At 40.4% G+C, this 7,543-nt stretch overlaps 1 protein-coding gene across 6 annotated transcripts in view; it reads left to right on the top strand.

The window, feature by feature from the left end:
• slc20a2 (solute carrier family 20 member 2) overlaps positions 1-7,543 on the top strand; it is a 54,165-nt gene that overhangs the window by 8,415 nt on the left and 38,207 nt on the right. Inside the window, exon 1 of one of the 6 annotated variants that reach the window (XM_034872768.1) lies at positions 5,701-5,711. The exons of the other annotated variants lie outside the window; for them this stretch is intronic. The gene's annotated coding sequence lies outside the window, so the exon portion shown is untranslated. Of the gene's footprint in view, positions 1-5,700; positions 5,712-7,543 lie in introns of those variants that run through there. 6 annotated transcript variants of the gene reach the window in all.

Genomic DNA, 7,543 nt, shown 5'->3' with positions numbered 1-7,543 from the left:
CAGATGCATCCCAGTCGTTGTCATAAGTCTCTCCCTTGACTCTCATAAAGATTATACGAAGCCCAGCAGGTCACAACCAGAGATCTCACCGGTCGGACGTCGCCCACCGGACTTCGCCCACCAGACGTCTGCGGCGGCGGTTTTGCAGAGCGTGAATGCTCTGAAACACAAACAGCACACATGTTGGTGTGTAATCATGGTTGCTAAAGTTCATGTACTTTATATGACGCTAGCGTATAGCGTTAGTAAATACAGACCGGGGCCCCTAACACATGCTAATGTTACCTAACGTTACCAGGAAACTTAACTTACCCTTTTGTGTCGGCGAACAACAGTCATGTCGACGTCTGAACTCCGGCGGAATTCCCAAACTCCTGTTTTTTTTAGCGGTGTTTTTTGTTGCTTCCTTCAGCTTCTTTTGAAACAAAACATTTCTTCTGACTGCGGCAGGTAGCCGACGTGCTGTTGTGAGTCGCGTTGAAAATTACATCATCACGCGTGGCTATGGTGACCAGCCACGCTAAGACGTTACTCATTTTGCAATGGAAAACGAACGTAGAAAGAATCGTGTCGAGTAGAGGCGAGTCAAGGCGTGTCGAGGCAAGCTGTTACCAGCAGTGGAAAAACGCCATTACAGAAGGCACCAAAGCACTTTTCCTCTTCGGCCCCCTACAGGTTGGAAGGGGAATTGTTACCAATTTTCTTATGTCTCATTCCAACGAGTTAATGAACCACTGAAACGATTTGGAAACATTATTTTAAGGTACAATAGAATTTTTGGTGTTGGATTGATCAACATTGAAATCAATCAGTATCAATAAAAAAAGGTATCTGTATTACTGGGATGTAATCAATGACAAAAATCAAGGTTTGTAACAAATTGTGGGTCAAAATTCGGGAACCGACTCAAACCAAAGTTTGGTGTATCATTATAGCCCTAATATGAAATAAAGGAAAGGGAAAAAGCCAAAGAGCATGAGTACTTTAAGTTACTGGTTACTTTCCAAATCAGGATTTTTTTACACAAAATAAATGTAGTTTATCAAATTTGATGTTTTATTATATAATAAACCAACACTTTATAGGCCTACACTAACATCTGAAATTCAGAAAAATATTAGCCAGTTAAACATTTAATTGATTGACAGAACTGTTTTGATTGGTACCAGTTTCTAAAATGTGAGGTGTTTTCTGCATTGAATACTTTTACTTTTAATACTTTAAATACATTTGCCTGATGATACTTACATACTTTTACTTAAGTAACATTATTAATATCGGAATTGTACTTTTACTTGTATTTTTACAGTGTGGTGTTTGTACTTTTACAAAGTAAAGGCTCTAAATATTTCCTCTACCACTGGAAGTCACCACGACTTTCACTTTCTGCCACCAGTTAGGCTCCGCCCACAAAACATGTTCTTTACAAAAACAAAAGGTTTAAATGTCAAATGTATTCTTAATATCATATATAGCCCAATTAAAATACATCATATGGCCTGTTATAGGCAGTAAAAGTACATACAGTAGCATTGAAGCAGCCAGAATGGAGTTTGTGAGTTAATGATTAAATGGTGTATTCCGATAAGAGAGTCAAAAAGAAGAACGTTGGGGTCTGCCACTACCTCGCATGTTTGTTTTTTAGTTGCTTTTTCTCATAAAAACTTTGTGAAGTGTAATGTAACATCGGTGTTTTTACACAGCAGGGGCTTGTAAACTGAAAAAACCACATACACTGTTTAGCCATAAAAGGTTATAAAAAAAATATGAAATCATGTTATGATAAGCTTATTAATGACTTCCCTCTTTTTACACGCCTGTATGCTTTATTTGAACATATGAATGCACAGTCTAGATTATAAGATCCAGGACACCAGCCTCTCTCTCTCCTATCCCTACATTGTTTAGAAACATGCCCACCTACAGTGGGGAGAACAAGTATTTGATACACCGCTGATGTTTCCAGTTTTCCTACGTATAAAGCATGTAGAGGTCTGTACATTTTTTTATCATAGGTATACTTCAACTGTGACAGATGGAATCTAAAACAAAAATCCAGAAAATCACATATGGTTTTTAAATAATTAGGATTTTATTGCCTGACATAAGTATTATCATGAAAGCTGAACTTAATATTTGGTACAGAAACCTTTTGTTTGCAAGTCCAGAGATCATACATTTTCTGTAGTTCTTGACCAGGTTTGCACACACTGCAGCAGGGATTTTGGCCCACTCCTCCAAACAGACCTTCTCCAGATGCTTCAGGTTTTGGGGCTGTCGCTGGGCAATACGGACTTTCAGCTCCCTCCAAAGAATTTCTTTTGGGTTCAGGTCTGGAGACTGGCTAGGCCACTCCAGGACCTTGAGATGTTTCTTATGGAGCTAGTCCTTAGTTACCTTGGGTAGGGCTTCACAATTAATCAAATTTAATCACGATCACGATTTTGACTTCCCACAATCAAATATGCGTGATCGAGCGATTTTTATTTAAATTTATTTATCATAAAAGCATCATTTCATAGAACGCCCCGGGTTTTTTGAAAAGCCAATCTACCGCTCCGTAAAGCTGTCTGCTCAAGAGCCAGTCAGAGTAGTTCCCTGCACCCTGTGCAGCTTAGTTTCTAGATGTAGACAGTCACAGAGGACAGAGTAACGGGAGGAACACTCAACAGATAGCAGTCGGTAATACGTCGGTCTTAAGGTTTACCAGTTTACCAGTAAACGCAACATTTTGTCCCGTCTGTTGTTTTTCAGACTACAGCAGTGATCAGTACTAGCCGGTGCTAGTAGCGTCTGTTAGCTCAAACAAAATTTTGATCAAAATAATCGTGATTATCATTTTGGCCAAAATCGTGCAGCCCCAACCCTGGCTGTGTGTGTTTCGGGTTGTTGTCATGCTGGAAGACCCAGCCATGACACATCTTCAACGCTCTTACTGAGGGAAGGAGGTTGTTGGCCAAGATCTGGCGATACATGGCCCCATCCATCGTCCCCTCAATACGGTGCAGTCATCCGTTTCCCTTTGCAGAAAAGCATCCCCAAAGAATGACGTTTCCACCTCCATGCTTCACTATTGAGATGGTGTTCTGGTGGTTGTATTCATCTTTCTCCTTCCTCCAAACACGGATAGTGGAGTTTAGACCAAAAAGCTCTATTTCTGTTAGGGCTGCACAATTGTGGCCAAAATGATAATCAAGATTACTTTTGATCAATACTGTGATCCCGATTAATTTATCATGAGTATTCGTTGATTTTAACCCAAAACAATGTATGGTCACATAGGCTTTTATAAGTGCTTTCACATCCATATTATGCTTCATTCCTCTTATGTTGAAGTTGTATGTTGTATAGACATACACGGCTTTACAGAAGAAATGGGTCATGTATCACAAAATTAAGCCATGTCCATATAAACAACATTGCTTTGTTTGTTTGAGAGGCAGCGGATACGAGGACATTAGGTGCACCGGTGCAACCTTGGAAAAATATAAGTTGAACACTAGAGCCCTGTGAGCTAACTAGCACTGGTCACTGCTGTTTTCTGAAAAACAACACAGAAAGGACAAAATGTTGCGTTTACTAGTAAACTGGTAAACCATGTGACCGAACATTGTCCCATGTAACTAAATGCTAACGGCAGTAAACAATGTCCAACACCCCCAATTCTCCCCAATTTACGGGACTCATTACTGCTGAAACATGTCTGATTGGGTAGTGTTTGGTTCAATAGCCTTTTATCTGTGATTTTTGACATTAGAAAGTCACTAAAAGTAGCTAGATGATCTCATACGCTTATTTGCATATTTGTGACATCATTACACAATGATTTGCATGAAGCTTAGTGGTTGTGTCAGCAAGGTAGAAAGAAATAGAAGTCTTTAGCCAAATAATCACAAACTCACTATTGGAATTTATATCAAATCTATAATTATTACTTAGAGAGTCTATATTTGAAGTAAAAAAAATCTAAATATGGAAGAAGGAAAACTTTAAAGAATTCTCATGGAAGGGCCACGCCAGCTCAGTGGTGTCTTTCTCTCGTTGCGTCCCGCTGAGGCTCGTACCTACACCGGTCCCCGCACCCTGTCCCCCCCTACCCTTCTACCTGTCTGCACAGTGCTGTTGCACAAGAGGAGAGAGCAGTGAGGCTCCTGCTGTGTGCTCCTCAGTCACAGAACAGAAGAGAGGTCACTGTTTTGGTGGCCACAAGAGAGAATTACCTTGCACGCTCGCCGAACAATACTGACGTCTTTTTTACAGAGTCGCCAAATTTGTCGCTACTCGTTTTTTTTTCTTTTCTTTTCTTTTTTTTGCAACACTGGAAACATGGAGTGGGAGGCTCTGGAGATTCCAGGTAGCGGGCTGGTCAATCAGAGCAGACTGGTCTTTTTTTTTGGGAGAAGGGATTGAGGATACAGGTGCTCCTACAGAGCGTCCCATAGAGAGGGTGAATACAGGTGCAGCAGCCATGGGCAGTATGAGGAAAAATAGTGTTTTTATCAACATTAAACCATGTAAAAATGTACTAGTACAAACACAAAATCAGGTATAATCCTGAAAATGCTGTATAATAGTTGCCCTTTAAACCTGTGTGTTGTCACGCTGCAGTGGTGCTGTCTCATCAGCGCTTTGGCAGAGAGGAAAAACTGTTTCCATTGTTGCTCTCTTTTTGACTGGGCTGTAATTACATTTTTTTATTGCTATCTTGTGGAATTAAGGTGGGTTCACAGAAACTTTAGGAACAGATTTAATTTATATTTTGACTGTACTTTGCCTTTCTTCAAGAGTGTAATCCTTCTGGAAAAAAAACAATTGAGGCACAGTGATTCACACTAAATTGGCAGTTTGGTGGTGACAGGGTGCAGCCACAGCTTAGACCACACCGTCACTGGAATCTCTCTTCTATTCTAACCCATAAATCCAAATGCTAAATAACAGACACAGAGCAGTGCATAGTTAAACAGCAGTTAAGTCAGGTTTAGTTAGTAAGTAGAAGCTGGCTGTCAGTGGAGCAAGGGAGATATATGTACAGTAGATTGTGTTATGTTTTCACGTTCAACACAGTGCTGAGAGAGCAGAGTCAGACCAGTTTTCCTGGAGATGTGCTGGCAGTTGCAGTTTCTAAGAACTTTCTACCATCTATGACTCCACCTTTTTACTTCCAACGTGCAATGTACCTTACATGTCTTGATTTGTGACAAGATTGTCCGGGCAGGTCACAAAACATTACTTCAGAGCCTCCTGCTATGCAGGATTTACTTCTTTTTTTCCAAAGACTTCCCATGCTATTTTTTCTCTATGAAACAAACTTAGGGACTGTGATTAAAGATTGCAGTTCTAAAGCCATATTTTCATAATCAGAGAGTGCTAAAACAATTGATTAATTAATAATAGAAAAAACCCCAGAGGACTTCACTTTGTCCCCTCAAACTGTGATGGGGTTTTTAACTTTGTTTTGTTGAACTTTTTTAGCCATGATAATGAACTGACCCTAGGCATGACAGCACTTGTCAGTCCTACCACTTTGGTCCAGACTATCTCAATATATCTCAACCATTATCAGATGGATTAAGATGACATTTTGTACAGACTTGCATAATCCCAAAGGATTAATCCTAATGACTTTGATCCCTAGATCATTGCTGTAGCGGACTCTTGTTTGGTCTAAGGGCCTCCTTTAGATTGGCCTCTTAAGTGCATTGTCCTGATTTGTAGCACCTGTCCCTTTGGGGATAAATGCCAGTCAGGGGACTGCTGTATTTTACACTGAAGAAGACAAAAGTCCCAAAACGTTGATCTTCATTAGTTTTCACTTCTTTTTACCCCTCTAGCACAACCATGAGGTTAACATTGTGGTTTTTCAAGGAAATAATTGGACAGTTTGATGGATTGCCATGAAACATTCTATTTCCCCTCAGGATGGATTGCAATAACTAAACTAAACTTTTCCTATAGCACCATCATCAGGTCAAATGTTTTAATTTGTCCAATATCTACGTTTATGACCAAACACCTAAGTGACATCCCCATCTTCCTCAGGTATAATTTGTTTTATGCCAAATGGAAAATGTTAGCATGATTGCACGTTAAACTAAGATGTGTTAGCGTGTAGCTCAAAGCTCCTCTGTGCCCAAGTCTAGTCTCACTGAGCTGCTTTCATAGATGTTATTATTTAGACTAAACGAGTAGTTGATTAATCAAGATAACAGATTAATCAGTAATGAAAATAATTGTTTGTTGCTGCCCTACTGCCTAACTTAAAAGCTGGCAGCACAACTGACTTCAATTTTATTTATATAGTAAAGTCTGTTTTTTATTAAAAAACAAAAAAAGAAGACATGACCTTGATCTTGCAGATTAACATGAGAAAAAGCAACGTATGGAAAATGTATTGACGTTGGTTTCTGATTTCCATGACGGGAGGGCCCTGTGCCGGCTGGCGCTGCTGCCAGTGGGTGTGTCTGTGTCTCTGTGGGCGGAGGGCTGTTGGCACCAGGCTGGCAGTGTCACAGTCACAGAACAGTCTGTCTTTCTGATTGTGGCCCACCTCCCCCCCCCCACCAAGCACAATCACACTGTTATGTCTGAGCCCAACCTTCTCCATGGCAACATCACATGATGACACAGAAAAAAGTGTCAATTGTGCGTGCATGCGTGTGCTTTTAGGAGCATGGCTTAATCCATACTGTTGCTGAAAAACTGGTTAAGCATGTAATCGATCATGTGGAGCGGCCATGTCTTTCCCTGGGAAGAAGAGAGCAGAAAAGTTTGGCATGCAAGGCTTGGTATTGTTGTTAAAGGAAACTGAGAAGAGCATGCCTAAAGCAAACTGATAGCTGTCACTGATGGAGAAAGATGCTATAAAACAAATGTAAGAATAGCAGTTTTTTAGTTATTTGAGTTCCGTGAGTCTCTTGGTGATTTAATTTAAGCATTGTTTCAGGGTCAGGGCATCATTAAAGTGTTAAAGCATCATTAAAACAATAAAACCCATTTCAACTCTTAATTAGACTAGTTTAAAACCACCTCTTCAGTTTTGTCCCAATATCTGACCAGATCTAAGTTGCCTGGATGCAAAAAATACTTGAGGTTACATTTATACACTTAAATATTTGTGGTTTGTACACATATGTGTATGCAGCTGGTTTTAGGGAACTCCTGTCTAGTGGCGAGCTTACAACCGATAAAAAATGCTGGCATCCCGTAATGCTTCTCTGTCCTCCCATTACCACTGTCACGCAGGCCTGCATTTTTCTTTGTCCCTAAAGTGAGCCTTAATAGCTCATAATGCTCAGATACTTTACCGACATGTCTTCGCAAAATGATTGCGGTATTTTTTAAGGTTTCTTGTGTCTTTTCGACAAATACAGCATTTAGCATTGACTTAGTTATTTAATCATGCTGGCGGCCATAGACTTCCCGGTAGTTTTCCCCGTCTTGATTGCTGTGAAGAAAGAAAGACCTCTCACTTATGGCGTTTTTCCACTGCTGGTAACAGCTTGCCTCGGCTCGCCTCGGCCCGCCTCGGCTCGCCTCGGCCCAT

This window comes from Etheostoma cragini, chromosome 5, assembly GCF_013103735.1.
Source record: "Etheostoma cragini isolate CJK2018 chromosome 5, CSU_Ecrag_1.0, whole genome shotgun sequence".
In the NCBI taxonomy this organism is placed as follows: Eukaryota; Metazoa; Chordata; class Actinopteri; order Perciformes; family Percidae; genus Etheostoma; species Etheostoma cragini.
The sequence above is the reverse complement of the archived record's forward strand: the minus strand, read 5'-3'. Positions and strand labels throughout refer to the sequence as shown.